Source organism: Podarcis erhardii, assembly GCF_964252035.2.
Source record: "Podarcis erhardii genome assembly, chromosome: 4".
Taxonomy (NCBI): Eukaryota; Metazoa; Chordata; class Lepidosauria; order Squamata; family Lacertidae; genus Podarcis; species Podarcis erhardii.
This window is the reverse complement of record NC_138508.1, coordinates 31,064,303-31,089,989: the sequence shown is the minus strand read 5'-3', so window position 1 is coordinate 31,089,989 and position 25,687 is coordinate 31,064,303. Positions and strand designations below refer to the sequence as shown.

The window sequence follows — 25,687 nt, the reverse complement described above, 5'->3', positions numbered from 1 at the left end:
ATCAGCAATCCTGAAAACTATGCCAGGGGTGGGGTCCTCCTTTACTTCCTGCTTCACAGAAAACCAGGATCCCAAGCTTCCCCATACACCTCAAGCCACTTTGACAGGTAGGTCCACCTGTCAATCACTGGTTGCCACCATAATATCCGTTCACTAATTTTCCCTTTGCAGCATAGCTTGAGTTCAACCTGGGCTTCAAAAGAAAGATCACTGCTGAAACAAGGTTTGCAGCCACTTCCCATCAGTTTACCTGTGGTGACTTCAAGTGCAATTGAAAAACTTCAGAATGAATCTGATCTGAGTGCAAGGAACAATTAGGAGCATGCTTCAAGGCTTCCCATCATTCCTTTATAGCCACACACCTCCCCATCATATATATGAGGCAAGCTGGAATAGCTGGGGGGAAATGGCCTGGTGGGCCAAATTAGGGCCTGGTTGGGCCTACTTGAGCCTGTGGGGTAATTAAGTCTGTGAACCAGAGGTCCCCCACCACTGCTCCATGTTCATATACATGCTTTTTTCTGTGGTGGAAGATAATGACTACCAGCAATATGCTCAGTGAAAAGGAAGCAAGAGAGCAGCTTTTTGAGCTTTGAAATGTTTGTCTCCAATTGCTGCTTCCACCTACCCATAAACACAGATACCAAGAGGCCTCATAATTGCCGAAACCTATTATCATCCTACTCATTAAGAATCCCCAAGCAAGTAACACTGTAAATAAGTTAAAACCCAGAAATGAGCAGGCAATGCTCACTTAGGTTAACTCAATAAATCAATATTATTTCAGCAAGTATTTGAAATGGTGGGTTTTTTTGTGACAGGACAGAGAAGCAAGTCAAAGGAGCCCAATGGGATATTTTACGTCTCTCTCTCTCTCTCTCTCTCTCTCTCTCTCTCTCTCTGTGTGTGTGTGTGTGTGTGTGTGTGTTTCTCACTTTTCCATTGATTAAAAAACACACAAATAGCAAAGGGAAGAGAGTTTTGAGAGGCAGATAGAGAAGCCTGGAGGGCCACATTTAGCCCCCAGGCCAGGTTCTGCACCACTGTCCAAAATAAACTCAATTGAAAACTGGGCCCCATTCTGAATTCCCGGTGATCTAACCAGGAGCATGACGGGTTCTGTTTGACTGATAATATTTTTATGCCGCTTTTCATTCAAGTGAATCCCAAAGCATCTTACAAACAATAAATAGTAATAATATGATAGAACATAATAGAACATCACAAACATAGCATAAATCATAGAAAATAATTAAAAAATCATTGGTGAAACAATACATCCTATGAAACATGGTTAACAAAGAAAAAGGTAAAAAAAAGCTAAAAATCACAATTAAAGCAAAAGTCATATTAAATTATTAACAAATCAATTCATAATCTATAAAACAATATTATCAAAATAGCAGCAGAAATAAACTAGTCACTGTTAATATCACACATACTCTCCATACTCCCATGGCTCATAATATTTCATTCAATTCTGCTCACTAACAAACATATATCACATACTGCCTGTGGCAGCAACTTCTAGCATCCTCTGTGATGCTCCCAGGCCTTGCCTTAGTGGCAAGGAGGGCTTTCAGCACCTTAAGATTCCATTCCATCATTGGGAACGAAGGGATATGCAGTTCTCACAAGCCCCAGTGTCCTGGGTGCAGTTAAATCTTCAGGCCCCACCACTACTATAACCACCTGCAGCCCCTGAACAAGAACCTCCAGAGACTGAGCTCTACAGGAGCAACAGCACAAAGGAGTCAGACTTGCTCCATGATAATTCCCAAGTTGGACACACCACCTGGATTCTGCACCCTATGTACAAAACATGAGGACACACCGCTGTCCTCAGACTCTTCTAGAGTGCTGAAGAACCCTGAGGGAGCATTTCCCAACCAGCTCATCTATACTACTGTCTTCATCTCCAAGAAGGAGCCAGCAACTGCAGAAAAAAATGCAGGCTCTTTAAGACAGCCAGATACAGCATTTGGGAGTGGGATGGACTCTCCTGGCGAGGCTAACAAAAATCCTGGCAGTTACTGTAGACTAGTGATGGGATAATGTGTATCCTACCTTGGCCATATGATTGTTATCCATGGTCCTGAATGTATACCAGGAGACTGGATCAGTACTTGCAGAATTGTCCATGGTGCTGAACCTTCCCCACTTCAAATTAGCTGTGGCTTCCTGTGTTATCTCTAACCCTCTCACCTGAGCTGTTGCCTCCTTGGGATGATGTATTCTGCTGCTATCCCTTGCTTCTGGCATATTGAAAGGGGACGGATGGCAAAGAGTGGAAAACCACAGGCCAAAAATATCCATTAAGGACCACCTTCACCCAGCTATGAAATCTGTGTCTGCTTTCAAATAGAACTAGAACCAGAGCCATGAAATGCAAGCTCAACCCCCATCCATGCATTTCAGATTCTTTCCCATCACTGATTACTTTTTCATCTCTGGGGGTGTTCTTAAAAGGAAATGTGAGACAACTTACAATTTATTGATATATTTTAAAAGCTACTGTACAGTGTCCTCTTTAAGGTTATCTTTGCCTTAGCAGACTATGATGAGCACACCAGAACCTAGACTGCCTTAAAAAAAAATAAAAAATACAACCTTAGCTCGCAGCCCCATCCATTTAATTTGTTGGCATTGATTAAAATGGTCTGCAATGATTAATCAACCCGGGCTTTCAGTGACTGACCTGCTGATTAAACTTATTAAAACCTGCTGTTCTAACGTTACCAGCCACTAAAATTATCAATGAGCCATTTTCATGCATCATCAGTGTAGCTCCCATCCACTTCCTTCACAGAACCTGATCCCTGGTCAATCTTCTTAACTTTCTATACCTGGTTCATCACAAGAAGCAGAGCTCCTTTCAGCAGAGGTCAGGCATGTCCCCGCCCAGTTGAACTGCTGGCCCCTAGTGAAAACTCCCCCCCCCCCCACGCAGGCATCATTTCTAATTTTCTAGTTAATTTTTAACTGATTTCATCTCTATTGCATTTCTCAAGCTTAGAGATAATTGTAATTCAGTGCTATATAAATTGTAGAAATAATTAATTAAATGGAAAATAATTGTTTTCCCAGAAATGCCTTTGCAGCTTGTAAAATTATGCCAAAGCTTAAAAACTGAAGAAGGGAAATACTATGGGGTTAAGTTTACTAAAGAGTAGATTATGGTTGCACTTTTAGGGACATACTTTTTTTCAAAAAATGAATAGATTACATTCCACTTATTATATGACGTCCATTCAAAACAGCCTACAACAATAGTGTGTGTGTGTGTGTGTGTTTACTAAATCTGAGAACAAAGCAGATTCACAAGAATAAAACAGATTCCCTTATGGGATGGTGAGAGCAGCTCAAAAATGGAACCAATTACTTAAATGGGTGGTGGGTTTTTCATCACCCGTGGCCTTCAAGCAGAGGCTTGCCTACCCTCTGGTGGGGGTGATCTGACCTCCAGATTGCTTGCATTGGGTAGTGGCTGGGACTAGCTGACCTACAAGACCCCCGTCAACATTGATTCCATGATTCTAGAAATCTCACATCATCATTCATTGCCATTTCATTCTATAGCAGTTTTTGGTATACAGAAAGCCTTACTATGACTGACTCATCTGTTCTCGCAACATGAGGCAAGGTGGCTAGACTTGCAGCTACTGCATTGTGCAAAGATGCCGAGAGAGCGTTGTAGCTGAGCAGGTATTTGAAAAGGGGTCACCAAGCCCGCCCCCCCTCCTGTCCACTTCTACTGGCCTTATGGCAGCAGCTCAACTAGGATTATTACCTGCAGCCTCCCTCTGACGTTGAAGAGCTTTGACTTTCCTGCATGGGAACTAATAGCATCTATTTAATCTGATTTCCAGGGTGAGTCAGCAGCACGACACTGCATCCCAGCAGACAGCATTAGCGTCTGACCCCTATGTCACAAACACTTAAGACCCATAACATAGCCTTGCTTGTGCTCCAATCTGACAAGCAGCTGTCTGGCCTTGTGCACTCTTGCATGCAGATTCAGATTTCTGTTCCTTTAAATACTCCACCATTTAGGTGTCTTACCGGTATACACAAGATCACTATTTAATTATTGTTACAAAGAAATTCATATGGAATCATGTTTGCTCTCAAGTCCTAGACTCACAATGATAAAGATGGGTACACCCAGTGCTTTTTTTAAGGAAAAACGGTGGCAGTACTCAGAATGATGTTGTTTCAGTAAGTGCCACATTTTCCACATGGGGGCGGGGGAGGAAAACGAAGCTGGTACTGCGTACCCTGGAGTAGCCCCAGAAAAAAAGCACTGGACACTGTCATGGAATTCAACTCAATATTGATCCAGAGCAGAACTCCAACATATACTTAGCAGAGTAACAACTTAAACACATTGCAGGATTCCCCCCAAAATAGACCAGAGGCAATTGTATGCTTTACTGCTACTGAAGGCAAATGAGCATAACGGTCACAAATCCAATATATTCAGGATTGGCACTGTCCATAAGAAATCCAGTTGCAGCAGATCTAACTTAAACTTACAATAACTTATACAGTAGTACCTCGGGTTACAGACGCTTCAGGTTACAGACGCTTCAGGTTACAGTCTCCGCTAACCCAGAAAGAGTACCTCAGGTTAAGAACTTTGCTTCAGGGTGAGAACAGAAATTGCACAGAGGCAGCGGGAGGCCCCATTAGCTAAAGTGGTACCTCAGGTTAAGAACAGTTTCAGGTTAAAAAAGGACCGCCAGAATGAATTAAGTTCTTAACCCGAGGTACCACTGTAATAAGTCTAAACCTTAACACTATATACAGAACACCACACCAGAAGAAAAAGAGATAGAGAAAGTGAAATCCAGGCTCCTTCTGGCCCTGCTTTTATAGTCAGCATGACCTTAACAGAAAGAGATAAGATAACCAGTTAAAACCAGCTGTACTCAGCTTCTCTGAAGGAATAACCCAAACATTATAAACCTTCTGCTTGTTTCTTTTGCACAGACAAGCTTCCAGAAGCTTCCAGAACCCTCTTGAATTAATTTAGAATAGGAAAGATCTCTACACATCAGATCAATACTTTCTGCACTAAGACATGCAAACTGACAGATACATCTCCATATCCCTCTGCACACCCGTCTGCATTGCGAATACATGCATGAGGGAAGACACCACCTTTGTCTTCCAAGGAGCTCAAGGTGGTCTACATGGTTATCCCCCCATTTCATCCTCACAACATCCTTGCAAGGCAAGTTAGGCTATGAGACGGTGACTGGCCCAAAGTCGCCCAGTGAGCTTCATGGCTGGGTGGGGATTCAAACCCTGGTCTCCCAGGTCATAGTCCAACATTCTAACCATTACGCCACACTGGTACTTACTGCTTTCTAGCCATCTAGATTGGATGTATACTCATTCAGGATCCTGAATGCATGTGAAGTGTAAATTATTAATTTTCATGAAGTGATCCTTGAGTGTGTAGCTTTTGTTAACACACAGTTAACATTTCTTTAAGGAAGAAACTGAATCTGAAAAGATAGCGCTCGCCTGAGGGCTAAACTACAATATTAAAATTCCCATCCCTCCTCATGCCAAATTCTATGGTTGCATTTCATGTAGCACTAAGAAGATGGTTCTCTCTACTCTCCCTGCACACTGTTCTGGGTGTTCTTCTGACCCTCTAGGACAGATATGAGGAGGATGTGGGGGGCATGTGGAGGAGAAGAGGGAGGAAAGGCATGTTGCACTAATTGGAATTGTGCTATCTTCCACTAGCACAATGATTTAATGGGGTACTCCTCTAAAATTCCTGTATCTACCAGCCCATTATTATTACTCATACCTAACTGTTCTGGCTTTAGAGTATATTGGGCTCAAATGGGTCCCTCTTCATGTGCCTCTTTGCTAAGCCATAGATGGGAAACATCTCAGAGTGTGACAGTTTAACATCACTGTTGCAAATATTTGCTGCCAATGAGCCTCAAGCCTTTTTGGACCTTGAATTTATCTTTGTTCCTTGAGCCACAGTATCAAAATGCATCCAAATCTTTAACCTTCATTTTTCTAGTTAGGTGGAATGTAAATACTAGAGGTGTGCACCCCCCCCCCCAAGATTCACCTAAAAAAGGAGAAAATGTTCTGTTTCTGCATTGTTCTGTGCTCTCTCTGCTTTGCTCTGTAATTTAGGTTCCAAACTACTTGGAATAAAACAAAATTCTGTGTTCTGCTACAATGGGCAATCTAAAATGACCATGACTTCCCCCACTTTTGGCCGAAGCAGATGAAATTTTCAGGCACAATACCCCCTCCAGAATGAATGACGTATGCCATATTGTAGACAAACAGGTCCAGGTATTTTTGTGGGGGAAGTAAAAGGGATTCACTTTCCTCCATAAACCATAATAGGGTGTGATGGGATAATGAGCTGCTTGTGCGTAAAGCTTGATCCCTCTGGGGTTTGGTTGGTCATCCCAACCTAGGCACTAACGGAGCTCCCCAAAGCATGACTCCGTTAGTCGCTGGTAGAATCTGACAGTGGGCGTCTACGGAACCTACGCCAACATAAAAGCTGTTTGACAGACATGCGCTTTCGTGACTCTCTGCGTGACAGTTTCCGGCGCAGGGTGGGAGTTCCTAACGGGGGTCTTGTTACCTCTTCGCTGTCGTCACTGGAAGTATCCCAGAGCCTCCCCTCCGCTGTGACTCCTGCACTCCCCCTGCTGGTTCCTTCTGCTGCAGATTCTCTCCTATTCTCATGGAACTTATCCACCACCTCTCTCTCCGATGGCAGTTCCCTGACATCCACCTCCCCCCCAGGGCCCCCTTCACCCCCTCCCGCCTCCTCTCCCACTGGCGGTGAGGACGGAAAGCCCCTGAAGGAACTCTCCTCGTCGTCCGAGGATTCAAACACTTCTAGCCACGGCGTACCGTCTCTCTCCCCGTCTTCCTCTTCTTCGTCTGAGTCGGCTTCCTCACCCACCCCTGACTCAGGGAACCCTTCAAACTCTCCTTCCTCATCGGTGGTACCAAAGTGTTCCCTTCTAAATCGTGCCACGGGTTGCGGTTTTCTTGGGAAACGCTGATGAAATGTTTCTATTAAAACTTCGTCATTGACTACCTCTGCTGGTACCCAAGTGTTTTCCGACTCTACTTCCCCCTCCCATTCTACCAGATATTCCACCTGATTCCCCTTCCACCTGGAATCAATGATTCCTGCCACGTTCATGTCGCGCTCTCTCTCTTCTATCACGGGCGTTTGGGTGGCCTCTCTCTCATGCTCCCCCCACTCACGTCCCTCTCGGTACGGCGACAGTAATGACCTGTGAAATACTGGGTGTAACTTCATGTGACTGGGCAGCCTGAGTTTGAATGCTACTGGGTTGACCTGCTGTATGACCTCAAAGGGTCCCAATCTTTTGGGTCTCAATTTCTTACACCCTCCTTTGAACGGTAGTCCTTGGGTGGATAACCACACCCGGTCCCCCACCCTTATGGTTTCACCTTCCCTCCTATTTTTGTCTGCTTGCTTCTTATATTCTTCCTTGGCTTTCTCTAAGTTAAGTTGAAGCTGACGGTGGATCGCTTCCATCTCTTCAAAAAAATATTCCGCCGCCGGCACGCTCCACCTCTCCCCTCCCTCTCCTGGGAATGCCCGGGGGTGACACCCATAATTTGCCAGAAAGGGACTCATCCCTGTGGACACGTTCTCCGCGTTGTTGTAGGCAAATTCTGCTAGAGGTAACTTATCCACCCAATCATTTTCTCTGTCTTTTACATAACACCTCAGGCATTGTTGTAAAATCCCATTTGCCCTTTCCGCTTGCCCATTGGTTTCTGGGTGCCGAGCAGTTGAGAAATTGAGTTCTACGTGTAATAAGCTCATCAGTTTCCTCCAGAACCTGGAAGTAAATTGTTTCCCTCTGTCGCTCAAAACCCTCAAGGGGGCGCCATGCAACCTAAAAATATGTTCTACAAACAACTTGGCGGTTTCCTCCGCTGTGACTGCATGTGAACAAGCTATAAAATGACACATCTTGGTTAATAGATCTACCACCACCATGACAGCTGTTTTGCCTTTGGATTTTGGCAGGTCCGTCATAAAATCTATGGATACTGCCTCCCATGGCCTTTCGGGCGTGGGTAAGGGTTGTAATAGCCCCGCTGGCGCCACCCTCTCTCCTTTTGCTCGCTGGCACCTGACGCAACCCCTGACATATTCCCGTACGTCCTCCCTCACCTTGGGCCACCAAAACTCCCTGGTAACCAACCACATGGTTTTGTGCTGTCCAAAATGTCCCGCGGTGGGGCTGTCATGCAACTGCTTGAGTACTCTGCCCCTCAGTTCCCCGTCGGGTATGTACAGTGCCCCTTTGTAATACAACGCCCCGTTCTTTTCTTCAAACCCCCCTGTGTTCTCCTCTGCCCTCCGGAGCTCTCTGAGTTTCCCTTGGGCGTATTCATCGTTCTCAGTACCCTCTATCAGTTCCCTCTGCCCCACCAATGCCGCCCCACACACCCAGCGGTCTTCAGGGATTACATGCCTTGCCTCGGGCGCTCCCTCCCCCTCTAAGTACTCAGGTTTCCTGGAAAGAGCGTCCGCCCTCACGTTCTCGGATCCGGGCACGTAACGAATCTCAAAGTGGAATTTGGAGAACTCCTGGGCCCATCGTACTTGTCTCTGGTTCAGCACTCGGGCTGTTCTCCAATATTCCAGATTTTTGTGGTCAGTTCGGACTTGAACCTTGTGCTGCGCCCCAATCAGCAAGTGCCGCCATTTCCGGAAGGCTTCATGAATGGCGAGCAGTTCTCGGTCGTATACTGTGTAGTTCCTCTCGGATTTGTTCAACTTCCGCGAGAAGAATGCACACGGTCTCCATTCAGACGTATCTTTTCCCGGCTGGAGAAGAACGGCCCCCACCGCTCGGTCTGACGCGTCAGTCTCCACTCTCATTGGTTGTTGTAGATCCACATGCAACAGTTGCTCTTCCGACGCAAACGCCTGCTTTAAGCGTTCGAACGCCCGCTGCGCTTCTTCCGTCCAAACAAATTTCTTTTTGCTACTAAGACAATCCGTGATAGGCGCTGTCAAATGGGCAAAGTTCTTGATGAACTTCCTATAGAAGTTTCCGAAGCCCAGGAACCTTTGCACGTCCTTCTTGGTCTTTGGTGTTTTCCATTCCAGTACCGCTTGAACCTTGCTGGGATCCATGGCCAACCCCTTGTCAGACAACCGGTACCCCAGGAATTCCACCTCCCTGGTATGAAACTGACACTTCTCCAGTTTCACCCACAGCCGATTTTCTCGCAACTTGCTCAGTACCTCTCTTACATCTCGCACATGCTGCTCCTCATTCGCTGAGTACACCAGGACGTCATCTAAGAACGCTACGCAGTTCTTGTAGAGCAGTGGCCCCAGGACGTGATTCATGAATGATTGAAAGCAGGCGGAGCCCGCTTGTAATCCGAAAGGCATAACTAAATACTCAAAAGCCCCCAAGGGGGTGAACATAGTGGTCTTCCACTCATCCCCCTTTCTCACACGTATCAAGTTATATGCCCCCCTAAGGTCCAGCTTGGTAAAAATTTTCCCTTTTCTCACCTGTGTCAGAATGTCATCAATTCTAGGCATAGGGAAAGTCACTGGTTCTGACACTGCATTTAGGCTTCTGAAGTCACATACAAGCCTCGGTTTGCCCGTGTGTTTTTTGTCCACAAAGAACACTGGGCTGCCCCCCACCGCTCGTGACTCTCTGATGAAACCTCGCTTGAGATTCTTGTCAATGAACTCCCTTAACTCCTGCATTTCACTGTCTGACATTGCATACAGCTTGCCCACTGGCAATTGTGCTCCTGGGAGTAAGTTAATTTGACAGTCAAAGGGTCTGTGCGGGGGCAGTCTATCTGCTTCCTTTTCGCTAAAGACGTCAATCAAGTCAGCATATTGTGGTGGCACCTTGCCCTTGCCCATCACTTCCACCCCTGCTAGAGTGGCCCTGGCCCCTGCCTGAACCTCTCCCTCTTTGCAGTGTTCTAGGCAATGTGCTGATCCAAAGGAAACCACTCTCTGATGCCAGCCTACTAGAGGATCGTGTAGTGCTAGCCAGCTCATTCCCAAAATAATGGGAGCTCCTCCCAAAGTGGCTACGTTAAACGCTATCAGTTCTGTGTGTCTTGCCACCCTCATTACCATTGGAACAGTCTGCTGGCTCACTTCTCCTCCCAACAGTTCCCTCCCATCAATCGTGGTAACCTGCAAAGGCTTACTTAATGGGATAGTCTGTATCTGGTGTTCAGCTGCAAACTCCTTACTCATGAAATTACAGGAGCTGCCTGAATCCAATAGCGCTTTTATCTTTAGTGGGTGTCCATTGGACAGTTCCAGCAACACCTCTATCACAAGCGCTGGTCTTGGAGGTTCCGGCGTGGGCACATTCACTTCTCCCCTGCCTGACTGCGGTGCCCTGATGCTGGCAGCCAGGCGTTGGCTTTTACTTGCTCGCTGCTTGTTTCTCCTTCCTCCTTCCCCCCAACAGTTCCCGCCATTCCTTGCCATTCCTTCCTTTGCGGACAGACTCTGGCAAAGTGACCTGGCTGTTGGCAGAGATAACATCTCTTGGCGCCCTTCCCCTCCTTCTTCCGCCCTTCACTGGTGTTTGAAACTGCGCGCGCGCGCGCTGTTCCAATTTCCATCGGCTCTGCTGGCGGGAAAGGCTGCTCCGGAATCTCTGGAATGCGGAAATCCTTCCAACGTTCCCCTTTTCCTTCCCGCTTTTCCAAAGCCCTTGCCTCCTGGCGCGCTCCTATGGACAGCGCTGATTTAGTCAGATGATCCATAGACTCCGCCCTGGGCGCCCGGGAAAGTTCATCTTTCACTGCCGGAGAGAGCCCTTCTTCAAACAGCATTTGAATAGGTTCACTCGCAAGGTCCCACCCCAGTCTATGAATCAGCATGCTGAACTCAGTCCAGTACTCACGTACAGATCGGCTCCCCTGTTTACACGCCATTAACTGCCTCCGCACCACCCCTTGCTCAATCTCACTGGAAAACATCAAGTCCATGGCGCGAAAAAACTTCATAGTGTCCTTTAAGATTTCATTATTGGCTGCCATCAGGGGCCGCACCCAGTCCCTCGCCCCTCCCTCTAGATGGCCGATCACGTACGCCACTCTAGAGTTCTCATCAGGGAAGTCATCAAACAGTAGGTTAAGAGCATATTGCATCTCTGTCCTAAAGGCTTGATAGTTCCTGGGATCCCCCCCAAATTTCTGCACCAATCCAGGCACCTTTCTGGCAAGTGGGGTGGGTTTCCCTTTATCCGCATCTTGAGCCCTCCTCTCCTCGAGCCTCGCCGTTTGCAGCGCGAGCTGGACCTCCAACGCCCTGTACCTGTCTTCCAGGCTTGGACCTCCTCCAGCCCCAGCTCCTGCACCTCCGGTTCCAGCTGGTTCGCTCATGATGCCCTCTGCTTGCACAAGCTGCTTTCAGAGACTGTCAGATTGCTGTGATGGGATAATGAGCTGCTTGTGCGTAAAGCTTGATCCCTCTGGGGTTTGGTTGGTCATCCCAACCTAGGCACTAACGGAGCTCCCCAAAGCATGACTCCGTTAGTCGCTGGTAGAATCTGACAGTGGGCGTCTACGGAACCTACGCCAACATAAAAGCTGTTTGACAGACATGCGCTTTCGTGACTCTCTGCGTGACAGTTTCCGGCGCAGGGTGGGAGTTCCTAACGGGGGTCTTGTTACCTCTTCGCTGTCGTCACTGGAAGTATCCCAGAGCCTCCCCTCCGCTGTGACTCCTGCACTCCCCCTGCTGGTTCCTTCTGCTGCAGATTCTCTCCTATTCTCATGGAACTTATCCACCACCTCTCTCTCCGATGGCAGTTCCCTGACATAGGGCAAGACCTTTATGAAGCCAGCCAACTCCAAAATCCATATTAGTTTCCTATTTTTGGTGTGGAAAAGGAGAAGGGTGTTGTCTCTTTCTTACCTTAAAATAATTAAGAGGTGGCCAAGTGGTACGTATTCTTGTTTTGTATACAAGTTCCCAAAGGCATCATAATGCGATGCCATCTAGAAACCCAGCCAGATGGGCGGGGTATAAATAATAAATTATTATTATTATTATTATTACTATAGAGTTCTGAAAAGCTCGGGGTTTTGTTTGTTATTTGTTTTCTTAAAGCAGAGCAATGAGAAATTTAAAAAAACATCCTGAAATGAAACCTTTTCTTTAAAAAATAAAATAATCCCTCAATGTTGCACTTGAATAAGTAGATAAGTAAGTAGATAAAATTCCAGAGTTCTTCAATGGTCTGCAGGCAACATTTTGAACAGCCTTTCTTCTTGCAAAGCCCATGTACCCAGAGAATCACAGTGATACAGGAAAACACAGAGCTCTAAGTGCAGAAACAATAGCCTTTGTGGAAGCGCTTAACTGATGGGTGGGAGGAATTGATGGTGCATTTGAACTCAGGGAATGGAGGAAAGTACAGTGGTACCTCAGGTTAAGTACTTAATTCGTTCCAGAGGTCAGACTTAACCTGAAACTGTTCTTAACCTGAAGCACCACTTTAGCTAAAGGGGCCTCCTGCTGCTGCTGCGCCGCCGGAGCACAATTTCTGTTCTCATCCTGAAGCAAAGTACTTAACCTGAGGTAATATTTCTGGGTTAGCAGAGTCTGTGACCTGAAGCGTATGTAACCTGAAGCGTATGTAACCTGAGGTACCACTGTATCCTGAATCATTCTGCTTCACCTATTTCTCCTCCCACATATTCCTAGTAAATATATCAAATCAATCATTTGCACTTGATCAGAGTATAGTAGGGCTTCTTCTGCCAAGAAAAAAAAATGAATAGCCCTTATATCACACAATTAAACTGAAATAACATTGTAAGAATATTCTGCCCATTTCCAACATCCAAGCCTTGACTGATTCAGCATATCTGCTTCTGCACTGAGTAGCAGCAGCAGCGAAATATTATGAGACAATTTGAAACTGAAATACCTGATGTTACTAGGAAATGAGCACATTTATCTGCATGGCAGATTTGAAAGAAATTCTCCCGCAGTGGCGTTCAAGCCATATGTGTAGTAATTAGGCATACGCTAAAGCAAAAATTCAAGGCTGTTTTCAAAATTAACTGTAAGAACAATATTGATGCATCTTATACAGTTCTTGTATGTTCTCCTTATGTTCTGTGGCACTGGCGTCCTTGAAACAAAGAGCTTCCTTGCCGAAAGGATCTACTGATGCCATGCTTAAGAATATAAAAGCCCTGCTAGATCAGACCAGTGGTCCAACAAGTCCAGCATCCTTCTTATCCCAATGGCAAACCTGCTGCTTCTAGGAACCAACAGAGCTTCAATACAGCATCCCCTTTCCCCACTGTTCTTCCCAAAGAACTGGTCTTCAGTGGTATACTGCTAATAGTCCTTCATACAGCCATCCCCCATGGATGTGTCTAATCCCTTCTCATAGCCATCAACACTAGTGGTCATCACGACACACTGAAGATCTGATTCCATAAGTTAACCATGAGTAGTAGGGGAGAAATATTTTCTGCTGTCTATCCTGAAGTCAGTTTCATTTCAGTTAAAAACAATTTAAAACATTTCAAAATAATTAAATTTAACAGTAAAGGAGATGAACACATATTAATATCTGCATACCTGGGTAGTCTTGCCTAAACAAAATGTTTAAGGCAGGCACTGAAAAAAGTACAGCAGAGGTGTCTGCCTGATGCCAATAGGCAAGGAGTTCCAAAATGTAGGTGAGCACACACAAAAATATAGATTTCTTACAACTATGTGAGTGGAAAAGCTATTCACGCCATGCATCATTTTAAACGCTTGAGCCATGTCCCCCACCCCTTAGCCATCTTCTCTCCAAACTAAAATGGGGCAAGATCTTAGTTTTCCCTTGTACAGAAAGAGCTGCACATCCCGATAATGTTGTACCTTCTCCAGATCTGCAGTATCCTTTTTGAGATGGAGTGACCAAAGTCATCCAAATTCAGTAGCAACACAGATCCACATAAGGATATTATGATCCTGGCAGTTTTATTTTCATCCCCTTTCCTAATAACCCCTAGGATGGAATTTGATTTTTCCACAGCTGCCGCACACTGAGTTTTCAGTGAGATATCCACCAGGACCCCAGAATGTCTTTCCAGGATGCATATTAGTAAAGTTTTATTGCCCTGATGTGTGTCACTTTGCACTTATCCTGAACTCCATTTGTCATTTTGTTGTCCATGCAACCAGTTGAGAGAGATTCTGTTGAAGCAGTTGCCTGTCTTTGGTTTTTCACATCCTCAATAATCCACAAATTTGGCCATTTCACTATCCCCTAACTCTAGATCCTTTATGAGTTAGTTTGAAAGTATGATCCCAATACAAAACTCCATATGTTCAGCTCAAACAATCTTTGAACTTAAGATTGTAATGTGTTAGTTCTGAAAACACACGAAGCTTTGAAACCTTACAACACTGTCCTGCATTTGCATCTATTAGTCAGGTCTAGAAGAACCTGACTAGAAGAAAAAGATGAATGTATTGCCGAAAATGTTATTTTTGTTTCAGGCCCTACAGATCGTGGACAAGGTGGAATGTTTTGGAAGGTGGCAGAAGGATATTTCTAAGTTTGTTTGGCAGGGCAAAAAGCCCCGAATAAAGTTTAAAATTTTAACTGATGCGAAAGAAAGAGGGGGATTTGCCCTGCCAGACTTGAGGTTATATTACGAATCTGCAGCCTTCTGCTGGATGAAAGATTGGATTCTGCTGGAGAACACTGATGTCCTAGATCTGGAAGGGTTTGATAATGCTTTTGGGTGGCATGCATATTTGTGGTATGACAAGGTTAAAGTTCATAAACTGTTTAAAAACCATATTGTTAGAAGAGCAATTTTTATGGTCTGGACAAAATACAAAGACTTATTGGAAAGTAAGACCCCGAGGTGGCTTTCACCGGTGGAGGCCAAGGCACATAAGAGACTCAATATGGAGGCCTATTGGCCAAAATATTGGGAAATAATTGAAAAAATTGGAGACAATTGGAGGTTACAGAGCTTGGAAAAATTAAAAAACAAGGTGCGAGATTGGTTGCATTATGCCCAAATTCAGGAGGTTTTTAAAGTGGACAAAAAGGTGGGATTCCAGGTGGAAAAATCGAAATTAGAGACAGAGTTGTTAGAACCAAAAAATAAACTGTTATCCAGAATGTACAACTTGCTGCTTAAATGGAACACACAGGACGAGATAGTCAAATCCGCCATGATAAAGTGGGCACAGGATATTGGACACAACATTATGTTTGAAGACTGGGAAAGGTTATGGAACACCGGAATGAAATTCACGGCATGTAGCGCCTTGAAGGAAAATATTATGAAAATGATATACCGGTGGTACATGACCCCAGTCAAGCTTGCTAAGATATATCACCTGTCTGATAATAAATGTTGGAAGTGTAAGGAGGCGGAAGGGACATTCTTTCACCTCTGGTGGACATGTCCGAAAGTGAAGGCCTTCTGGGTGATGATTTATAATGAGCTAAAAAAGGTATTTAGATATACCTTACCTAAGAAACCGGAGGCCTTTCTTCTGGGCATTGTAGACCAGAATGTGTTAAAGAAGGATAGAACCTTTTTTATGTATGCTACTACTGCAGCAAGAATTCTCATCGCAAAGCATTGGAAGACACAAGATTTACCCACGCTGGAGGAATGGCAGACGCAGTTGATGGACTATATGGAATTGGCTGAAATGACTGGCAGAATCCGAGACTTGGGAGAAGAAGCAATGGAAGAGGACTGGAAAAAATTTAAGGACTATCTACAAAAACATTATAAGTTGTATGAATGCTAAGAAAATGCACCTTTTAGGAAATCTTAGCCCCAGCAATAGCAATTAGGTGAAATGAAAATTAAGGTACAAGAAATTTGAGGTGGATTTAGGAAATAATTTTATTGTGTTTTAATTAAAATATATAAGAATTGGTGTATAACATTTGGAATTCGATAACATGATAAATTGAAAGATACAATAAGTTATGAAATAAGATGACAAATTGCTGAAGTTTGTATTATAAATAATGCAAGGTCTGGAGGATGTGGGGAAGTCCAGTAGATTCGATAAAAGGATTACAGAAATTTGAAACTTTTATATTCTTTTTCTTCTATCTGTTTTTCTCTTCTGTATTTCTGTATTCTGTAAAATTAATAAAAATATATATATATATTTTTTTTAAAAAAAAGGTCTAGAAGAACCTGGTTCACATCAATTTAGGTCTCTTCCAACTTCCTTTCTCTCCTTGAAAGCCATCAACAGTGAGAGTTAGTGGCACAAACTTCACTGCAGAAAGTGAAACACTGAATTTGCTTCTCTCCCTCTCTCCCCCCTTAGTCTTTGTGATACCAGCTGGTTTAATTTCTCTTGACATTTCTCCCATAGCAGCAACAGCAGCATGTAAAGACTAATTAAACAAAATGGCGGTCGAATCCTAAAGAACATACATCTGCTGAGATCTGCTGCTAACCCCAAAGGTGCTGCTAACGCCAAAGTTGGGGAGTCTTTCTTAGATCATGGAGGGGAAAGGGCTGGAGAAGTGGCAGCAGTGGGGATGAATGGTGAAATAATTCCCTAGGAAAAAATCACATTTGATTGCTTCATGTATACATAGCATCCACATCAACAGTAGAGTTCTGGCAATGAAGTAAAACAGCTGGAGTTTTAGTGTTTATCATGCAATCTGTGTAGAGATTGCCAAAGTACCTCTTGGAAGTCCAAAATGGCTACTTTGGGTGAGCCAGCTATTGAAGTTTCACATGATTTCCAAAATATTGTTCATTGCAGAAAGCAATATGTGGGAGAAATAAACAAGACCCCTTTGGAGGAAAAATACATTCTGAGATTCAGGTGTTTTAAAGTTGTTTGTGGTTGCTCTGGCATTTTTAATGTGTTTCATAATCACAGCCTCATTCAGCCTCACAGCTCTGCAAGTGAGGTCAATGCCATTGCTGTCTCAAAGATGGAAGGCTGTGGCTTAGAGATTAAATGACTTTGCTGATTGGATTTGAATTGTGGCCTGCCGGAGGCAGCTAAGTCCTATATTCTCTTTCCAGAATCACGGCGCCTCAAAGTATATCCTGTATACAGATATCAAACCCATTCCCGGAGGTGTAGAACCTCACATGGCCAAAACATCGGCATGCAAACATATGGAGGAAACCCCCAAGATTTGCAGAAGTACAAAAAATGTGGAGGGGGGGGGATCTGAAACATCCAAATGAAAACTGAGCATGCTCAGTGGTCAAGGAAAGCTGACTGGCTGTTGCAGGAGGGAGGGTGAGTCAGAAAGTCAGCAGGGAGAGGAAATGACACACAGTTTCCCTGAAAGAAGATTTGCCTAATTGGGTGGAACACTAAGCAGGAACACTCCAATCCAACGTTTTAATGTAGGTCCCATTTGCAGACAGACCAACAGACAGATATGCCAGTCTTCAGCTTTGTAGTTAAACATTTGCTCTCACATATAATGCAGAAATTAAAAGTTAGGGAAATGTGGAGAAAATGGAATAAATTCCAGTGTGAATGAAACCAAAGACCTATGAGAGCTCAAGGAATACAGCCATTTTCCATCCTTGAAGTAAACAAATCAGTTTTTTTAGCCATGAATACGTTGATTCCCTGATCTTTTTTTTAAAAAAAGAAAATAATTACTGATACTGTATGTTGACTTGCTGAAAAAAGCTTTCATGAGCTTTGTGTTGGGGAACACCGAGGCCAATACCTCTCAACCAATGCAGCTCCGCCCAGGATGATTCATCATGCCTGTGTCCCGTCGCACTGATGTGACCCATATCCAAGGACATGAGCACACAACACTAGCAGAGTCCAAACAGAAGCTGAGCCTTGAGGTGTGACATCTAAGCCTAATTTATTGTGTATAAAATTAAACATAATAGAACAAAGGAAACATGGCTCTTCTCCTTTCTGCTTGGGGAAGACAAGAACTGCAAAAGCAACACACAACAGAACTTCCTTTCACAAGACTCCAACAATCAGTGCTGGAATGCAAACACAGACATGTGACATGTAACAATCCCACACATCTGCAGCACAGAGGAATGAAATTCCCAACACTTTGTAGTTTCCCAGCAGCCTTTCCCTCAAATTTCATAAAAAGCACACTGTGCAGTTCTATGATCCAGCTTCTTCCATTGCTCTTTCACCTGCCTGCCTCCGGACTTGGGATAAGAGGACATTCAGCCAGTCAAGCTACCTGTGATTACTTATGTCCACTTCAGAGGATTTCTTTACTTTGAGAGGTTTATTATGCAGATTATGGCAACGTCTGAAGAGCCCTGGGCTAACTTGTCCACCTTGTCAGCTAGAGCACAGATGAATTAACTGGAGTGTCAGTTTCTAATGACAAGACTTCTGTGCCTCATACTAATGGTGGAGTCACTTCCCACAAATGATGTCGAGAAGCAAGCGTCAAACCTATTTTCAAAATATTGATTTCACGTCTGACTTTTTATTCGTTTCCATACATTTCCTGTCACAATAAGAACACAGACAACTCTTAAGAGCTGAGGAAACAGACTGCAGCTTTAGGAAATTGTTTGGTCCATTTTGGAAAGATGGTAGGATGGAAGGGAGTAGAATGGCAGATTGAGTCCATATCATTCATGGTCCTCCAGGTGGCAAACATGGGTGTTATTCTGTTTTATCTTGATAACATCCCTCTGAAGTTGTGATTCACCAAAGACCACCTAGAAAACCTCATGGATGAGAAGAGGATTTAAATCCAGGTCTACCTCATCCCTAGGTCCAACTCCTTGGCTAGCGACTTATGCATCACCCCAAAAATACATCAAAAAGTGCATAGATTTGCATAAAATCTGCACATAGCATTCAAAACTGTTGGGGGGGGGAGGTGAAAGATAAGAAGCCCCACCATAACCCTGTCATTTAAAACCATATTATGAGGTCAAATCACACCCGCTAAAATGGAAACAAACACCCCTATTTTGTGACCTGGTGACATTTCAATCCCCACAACCATATACCTTGGTTGTACCTCAGAGGTCAAACAGAATCTGTTCCGGAGTCCGTTCAACTTCCGTTCAACTTCCAAAATGTTTGGAAACAAAGGCGCAGCTTCCGATTGGCTGCAGGAAGCTCCTGCAGCCAATCAGAAGCCGTGGAAGCTGTGTTGGATGTTCCCTTCCGGGTTTGTGGCGTCCGGAAGCCAAAACGTTCCAGTCACAAGGCATTCGTCAACCAAGGTACAACTGTACGCACGGCATTTTAAAGTGGATTTAAGGCATTCAATGTGTGTGTGTTCTTCATGTGGTGCCCACAACTTTCTCCTGATCCAAGTAGTGGACTGCACTCCCCTGCTTGAATTTGGATTTACCTGATCCACAGCCACCATCCGGAAGCTTGACGGGTGGAGCCTGGGCGGCAGGCCAGGATGGAGAAGCCTCCGCTCTGAGAACAAGATCAGCAGAAGACAAAGTAAAGTGTATGTATAAATGCGAAGAAGACTTGCAGAAGGGACCTGGAAAAGAGTTAAGAGCCTCGAACAGAAGAGCACCAGGTTGATGGACTATATGGAATTGACGGAAATGACTGGCAGAATCCGAGACCAGGGAGAAGAGACGGTGGAAGAAGATTGGAAAAAGTTTAAAGTTTATTTATAGAAATTTGGTAATATTAATGAGTGTTAGAAAAATGTTGTAATGAAATTATATGGCCTTAGTAGAAGTGTTATAAGGAGTTAAGCATAAATAAGTATTATAGTATTAATGGAAAATAAGGTTAAAATAAGTTAAGATATTTATATGACAGAAAATAGTGAAAGATGGAAAGGATTTGCTGAAACAATTAATAGAAGTGGAATACAAAAAGGGAGGTGAGAGGAAGTCGATGAAACAAGGGAATGAAAGATAAGGCATTGAAATGGTATGATGTATGTTTTTAAATTGTTTTTGTTCTGTTTTGTTTGGTTTAATGCGTTAATGTTGTGTGGTGTATTGTTTATATGTTGTATAGTATTGTTTTTTCTTTCTTTTGTTTCTTCTTCTTTTTCTTCTTTTCTTCTTCTTCTTGTTTGTAAGGTTTAAAAGTAATAAATATTATTATTTATTTTTTTAAAAAGAGAAGCCTCCGCTCTGGTCCACCGCTTGGAAATACCGTATTTTTCGCCCTATAGGACACACTTTTTCCCCTCCAAAAATGAAGGGGAAATATGTGTGTGCCCTATGGGGCGAATGCAGGCTTTCGCTGAAGCCTGAAGAGCGAGAGGCGTCGGTGCGCACCGACCCCTCTTGCTCTCCAGGCTTCAGGAAGCTATCCGCAAGCCTGGGGAGCCTGGCGGGAGTGCCCGCCGGGCTGCCAAGCCTTGCGGGCAGCAGCCTGCAGCCCGGAGCGCGCCCTGTGCTTCACACAGATGTCCGCAAGCCTTGCGAGCCCGGCGGGAACTTCGCAAGGCTTGCAAGGCTTGTGGATAGCAGCCTGTTCTGGGGGCTGGGGTCAGGGAAAGCTCGGGCTTCCCCCGCCCCCAGCCCCGCAAGCAAGCTCCTGGACCCCCAGCCCCTAGGCTAAAAACGAAGCCAGGACAGCTAGCGGGATCCATCCCGCTCACTGTCATGGCTTCTTTGCTCTTTGGGGCTGGGGGGGGAATAATTTGTTTTCTTTATTCCCCCACCCCAAAATAAGTGCGTCCTATGGGCCGGTGCGCCCTATAGGACGAAAAATACGGTAAACGCTGACTGTGCCCGACCACAGCAATGCAGTCAGCTGAAGAGCAGCCCACCCAGCCTCCCTGTTTTCTGTGGTTTTAAAAAGTAAAGTAAAGTGACCCTGTTTTACTTTTATACTAATTCTGCTTTGCTTCCTTGTGCCCCCTGTTTATGTGCTATGGTTTAACAATGGTATTTGGAGCCGGGAAGGAATTTTCCTGTAGACAAACTGGGCCCATCTAGAGTTTTTGCCTCCCTCGGACATGTGATAAGGAGGAATAAAACCCAGTAGAAAATTATGTTACCCAATTGTGGACATACTGAAGCGCATGGCAAGGGCAGGTGTTTGATTTTACAAGTGTGGTGACCTTTTGCTGAATGGCGTCTGTCACCACACCCACTACTTCCATGGGTCAGACACTCCTCTGGGACCAGGTACAATACATATGTCTTTTAAAAATAAATAAATAAAATCAACCTGTTTTTTTGTGTAAGCTTGGGAAATTTGTATCTCAAAAGCAATTTTTAAAAATTGGCTGTCTGAACAGGTAAACAAATACCTGCCTGCATAGGCACAATGGTCCTCAGGTTTCCATAACTCTGGTCCTATTACTGTAAACATAAACCTCCTCTAATTGACATAAACCTCCTCTAATTATATAAGTTTAAATGAAACAGAAAGAAAGATTAATATAAAAGCTCTGCCCTGAATCCAATCAGCAGTGTGTGAAGCTGCTAACACAGCACAACAGCGCTTCTGGATACGACCAAGACACCATCTCGTCCAGTTCTAAATTATATTTATCACAGTGGTCATCCCATGTAAGCAACTTCCCATGTTGTGTTTTATTTCCCCACCCCACTCCAATCATCTGCTTCTATAAGGAAGGGATAGAAATCAATTGCATAGCAGACAAACTCATAAAGGAAAAGCTGTACAGTAAGAAGTGTCACAATTGATTGAAAAAATGTACCTATGCATCTATTCTGCTTTCTTCCCATTGCTGCTGCCATCTTCTAGATACATTATAAAAGCTTATAACCTTTCAACCTGGGGTTATTTTAGGAACTTAATGATGAATTCCCCAGAAACTATGTCTGTTCAGGCCACAGTTATGTCTGAGAGTGACCAGTACCAGATGCTTTAGAAGATCTCCTGCAAGCTCCCTACAGCCAGCAGATGGGGAATAAATTGCTCTTACAAGGAGTCAGATCTTAATCTCTAGTAGTTAGAGATTGGATTTAGTCCTGAAGCATCTGTTTTTATATCCTTTTCAACATTTGGTAGCATTAAACTCCAGTTGTCATTATTCATAGAGAGGTCTCATATGTGTCCTTAAATAACAGTAAATTTTTGGCCTCAGCTGCATCCTGTGGCAATGAGTCCCAGAAACCATTTTTTCCATGCTTTCTTAAGATGAAACTCCCAGACCTCTTATCTAGGCATGGGAGATAAATTAAATTTAGTGCACCTTCTCACTTTATAAAACAATGCAAGGACTGAAACACAGTCCTCTCTTGAAATTCACAGTTATCTGAATTTTGCAATGCAGTTTGCTAGCCAAAATGCACATACAGCTGTACCTTGGTTGTCGAACAGAATCCATTCCGGAAGTCCATTAAACTTCAAAATGTTTGGGAACCAAGGCGTGGCTTCTGATTGGCTGATTGGCCCGAGAATCAATGCCGACAGTCGAAACGGCTATTCAGCTTCCAAAAAAACCTTCGCAAACCAGAACATTTACTTCCGGGTTTGTGGTGTTCAGGAGCCGAAACATCTGAGTACTAAGATGTTTGGCAACCAAGGTATGACTGTGCTGGGTTAAAGTGTGCATATAAATGCACATGTTAGTGAAAATAGCGTATACAAAGATGCATTACGTCAGGGAAGATTGCTCTGTAAAAAAATGTGTACATGTGGTACCTCGGGTTACAAACACCTTGGGTTACAAACACTTCAGGTTACAGACTCTGCTAACCCGGAAGTAGTACCTCAGGTTAAGAACTTTGCCCCAGGATGAGAACAGAAAGTGTGCACTGGCGGCGCGACAGCAGCAGGAGGCCCCATTAGCTAAAGTGGTACCTCAGGTTAAGAACAGTTTCAGGTTAAGAACGGACCTCTGGAACGAATTAAGTTCGCAACCAGAGGTACCACTGTATATTTCGAGGCATTTGCACTAAAAATGATGGTTAATTTTCATGGCAATTTAAAAAAAATCACAAAATTATGTTGCAATTTGGAGAACTAAACTTAAGAATGGAAAAATGAGAAATTGATGAAACCTGAACAGGAAGATTTGCCCATCTCTACTCCTCCTCAATCTCTGCTTTGTGTTCCTTGTGCCAAACCTTTTTCCAGACTGTTGCTATTTTCAGGTTTCTAATTGAGGTTTTCCATTTTAAGCTGATTTGGCATTCTTGCACAATACCGCCACCCACCCAGATGAAAATCTGGAGGGCATCAGATTGGCAAAAGCTGCACTATGGCTTTTGCAAAACACACTTGACTTCTCATTTGCCCCCTTTCTCATTTTATTGCTTCTTCCTCTACATCAAAACCACCCAGCATGGCCACTGACCACTGTGGAGCACCATCTTGGTGCCAGATTGATGGGCCAAGGAAGAAGAGCCACCACCCTTGTCAGCTGGTTCAGTGGAAGCTCCTTCCATCTTCCTTTCCTCCATCCTTCCCTCTCCTCTTTCACCCGCTCCCTGTGAGCAGCAGGGAACCTTTCCATTAAGAAAACAAACCCATCACATGTTGAAGACACAACGCCGGAGCAAGGAGGGAGGTGACGGGGGCCGAGACAATGTATTTTTAGTCGTTTTGATAAATTATGGAGACGTGAAGCTGATAATTTATTGAAGAAGGGAAACGGGGGACTCTATGTAAATGTTTTCGGATGAATAATTAATGTGGCTTTCTAACATCAGGGGGTCTTTAATTAAGGCCTCTCCTCTGTTAAACAAGGCAAAGCAGACACACTTGGATATGTACGGCGGCTAATTGCACCTTTCCCATGTAAAGAAATGCGGCATCTTAGAAAGGAGGTGTGGTCTGCATCCAGAAAGCAAGACAGCTCCTACCCAGGGAGGCGGCTGTGATGCTCTTGTTTGGCCTGGTAGGCCCTGGGGTTGGCATTAAGTGTAATCTGCCTAGTGTTGGCAAGAGGCCACAGTGGAAAGCTGGGGAGGGAAGGGTTCTTTTGAGCACTGTTGGAAGTCATGCAGGAGTCTTTGCAACCCAGCATGTTATCTGAGCCTCTGCTGTTCCATTGCTGCTGGTCCCTGTGGATATTTCCCTGGTTTGACGGCTCCTCCTCATATTGACTCTGTCAGCACCTCCCTGTGCAGCGGCAAGGGAGGCAGATCCCATTAGGAGTGGATCACAAGGATAAGACAGGACCCAGCAGTGGTGGCAAGAACTGCAAACACTAGCTGAATACCTTCCAAAGTTCCCTTGCTGAGGAAGTGATACCTAGGACACGAAAGGTGTGGACAATTAGTGTTCTGGTTCCCACCTAACACATGACAGTAGGTGCACCTGCTTGTAAGTGTGAGGTACTTTATTAAAGCAGATTAACAGTACAGACTCAGCGGCGTGAAAAGCGTCGAATACAGATCAGGGGCTCTTACAAGGCAAAGGGTTAACATGTGTAAGTCCAGTCTAGGACAAGGGCCAAAGATCAGAAGTCCATGATCAATAACAAGAACAAGAAGGTCTGCACAGTAGCTGCATAGTTGTTCCAATAAGTTTCCCTGCCTACTAGCCAAGCTTTTAAGCAGAAGATGCAGAAATACTCACAACCGTCTGTCTCCTAGCCTGAAATTGGGGAATGCGCCTCTTTTCTTTTGATGTGCCACCTCTGCCTGGGAGACAACAGCAGCACATAGGGCTGCGCCCTAGAATGCCCATGTCCTCTGATGGAAGAGAGGCGTCCACGGTTTCTGACTGCGCCCTCTCTTTCATGGGCAGGGAAGAAGTCGCCTCAAGGACTCTTGCTTCTACAGCACAGCCAGACATGTCTGGAAGTGGCAGGGGGCCCCATCCACCAGGCTCTGCTCCATTAGGTCACCTCCCTCTTCTTCATCATCTTCTTCCTCAGGTACCTGTCACTCCTGATCTAAATCCAAGTATTCTGAGGCCATTGTTACAGTGAGGAACTTAAAAACAGCCCTGCCAGGATCCTGTTTTCCACAGCGGTCAACCAGATGTCTATGGTAAACCCACAGGCAGGACATGAGAAGAACTCCCTTCTCCTACAGTTGCTCCCTGACGGCTGGTATTCCAGGAACGTGTTGGATCCCAGAAACAGCATGCAGCTCTTGTGAGTAGAGGCCATTGATAGCTTATCATCCATGAAATACTCTAGAACCACCCAAGTTGGTGGCCATAGCCACTTATTTTGGCAATGGATTCCATAGTTTATAGCTAGGTGGGTAAATACCACCTATTGTCAGTCCCAAATTGCCCAGGGTTTTAGCATTGTGGGGGGGGGGACCCTGTTCCTATCCAATTTCTTCACACTATAAGGTAAGAAAACGCTTCCCTGATTCTTCCAGGCCTGGGCACAATGCTTCCTGCCTATATTGTGGCAGGTGAATCAACAACAACAACAACAACAACAACAACAACAACAGAATGTAGCTGGCAGAGAAGTCATCTACAAACATACAAAACTGCTCTGTACTTGAGCATTTTCACACCTGACCGGAGGCATATCAACAGCACATTTCACCGCATGCTTTCACTTAACTAGATACACCATGAAGCTGCTCTGCAGGAATAATTACATGGAGGAAACTATGATGGACCTTTCTATCAGGAAAGAAGCTGCTTTGGGGTGAGGTGATTTTGAAAGAGTGGTGGGGAAACTTTTCAATAAACGGACATTATTCTGGATTTCTGTTCTTGTTTGTTGTTTTCTTCAATGTGTGTTTAATGCCTGCATTT

The 25,687-nt window shown here is 44.5% G+C and overlaps 1 long non-coding RNA gene across 2 annotated transcripts; it reads left to right on the top strand.

Moving 5' to 3' along the window:
- On the top strand, positions 1-25,315 carry LOC309341359. Of its 2 annotated transcripts, none has more exons than XR_014156261.1 (3): positions 1-107; positions 24,840-25,169; positions 25,297-25,315. It is a non-coding gene; the product is annotated as an uncharacterized lncRNA (long non-coding RNA). The 2 variants fall into 2 exon arrangements; XR_014156262.1 differs by having other exon boundaries at positions 24,710-25,169.
- Positions 25,316-25,687: the final 372 nt, after the last annotated feature.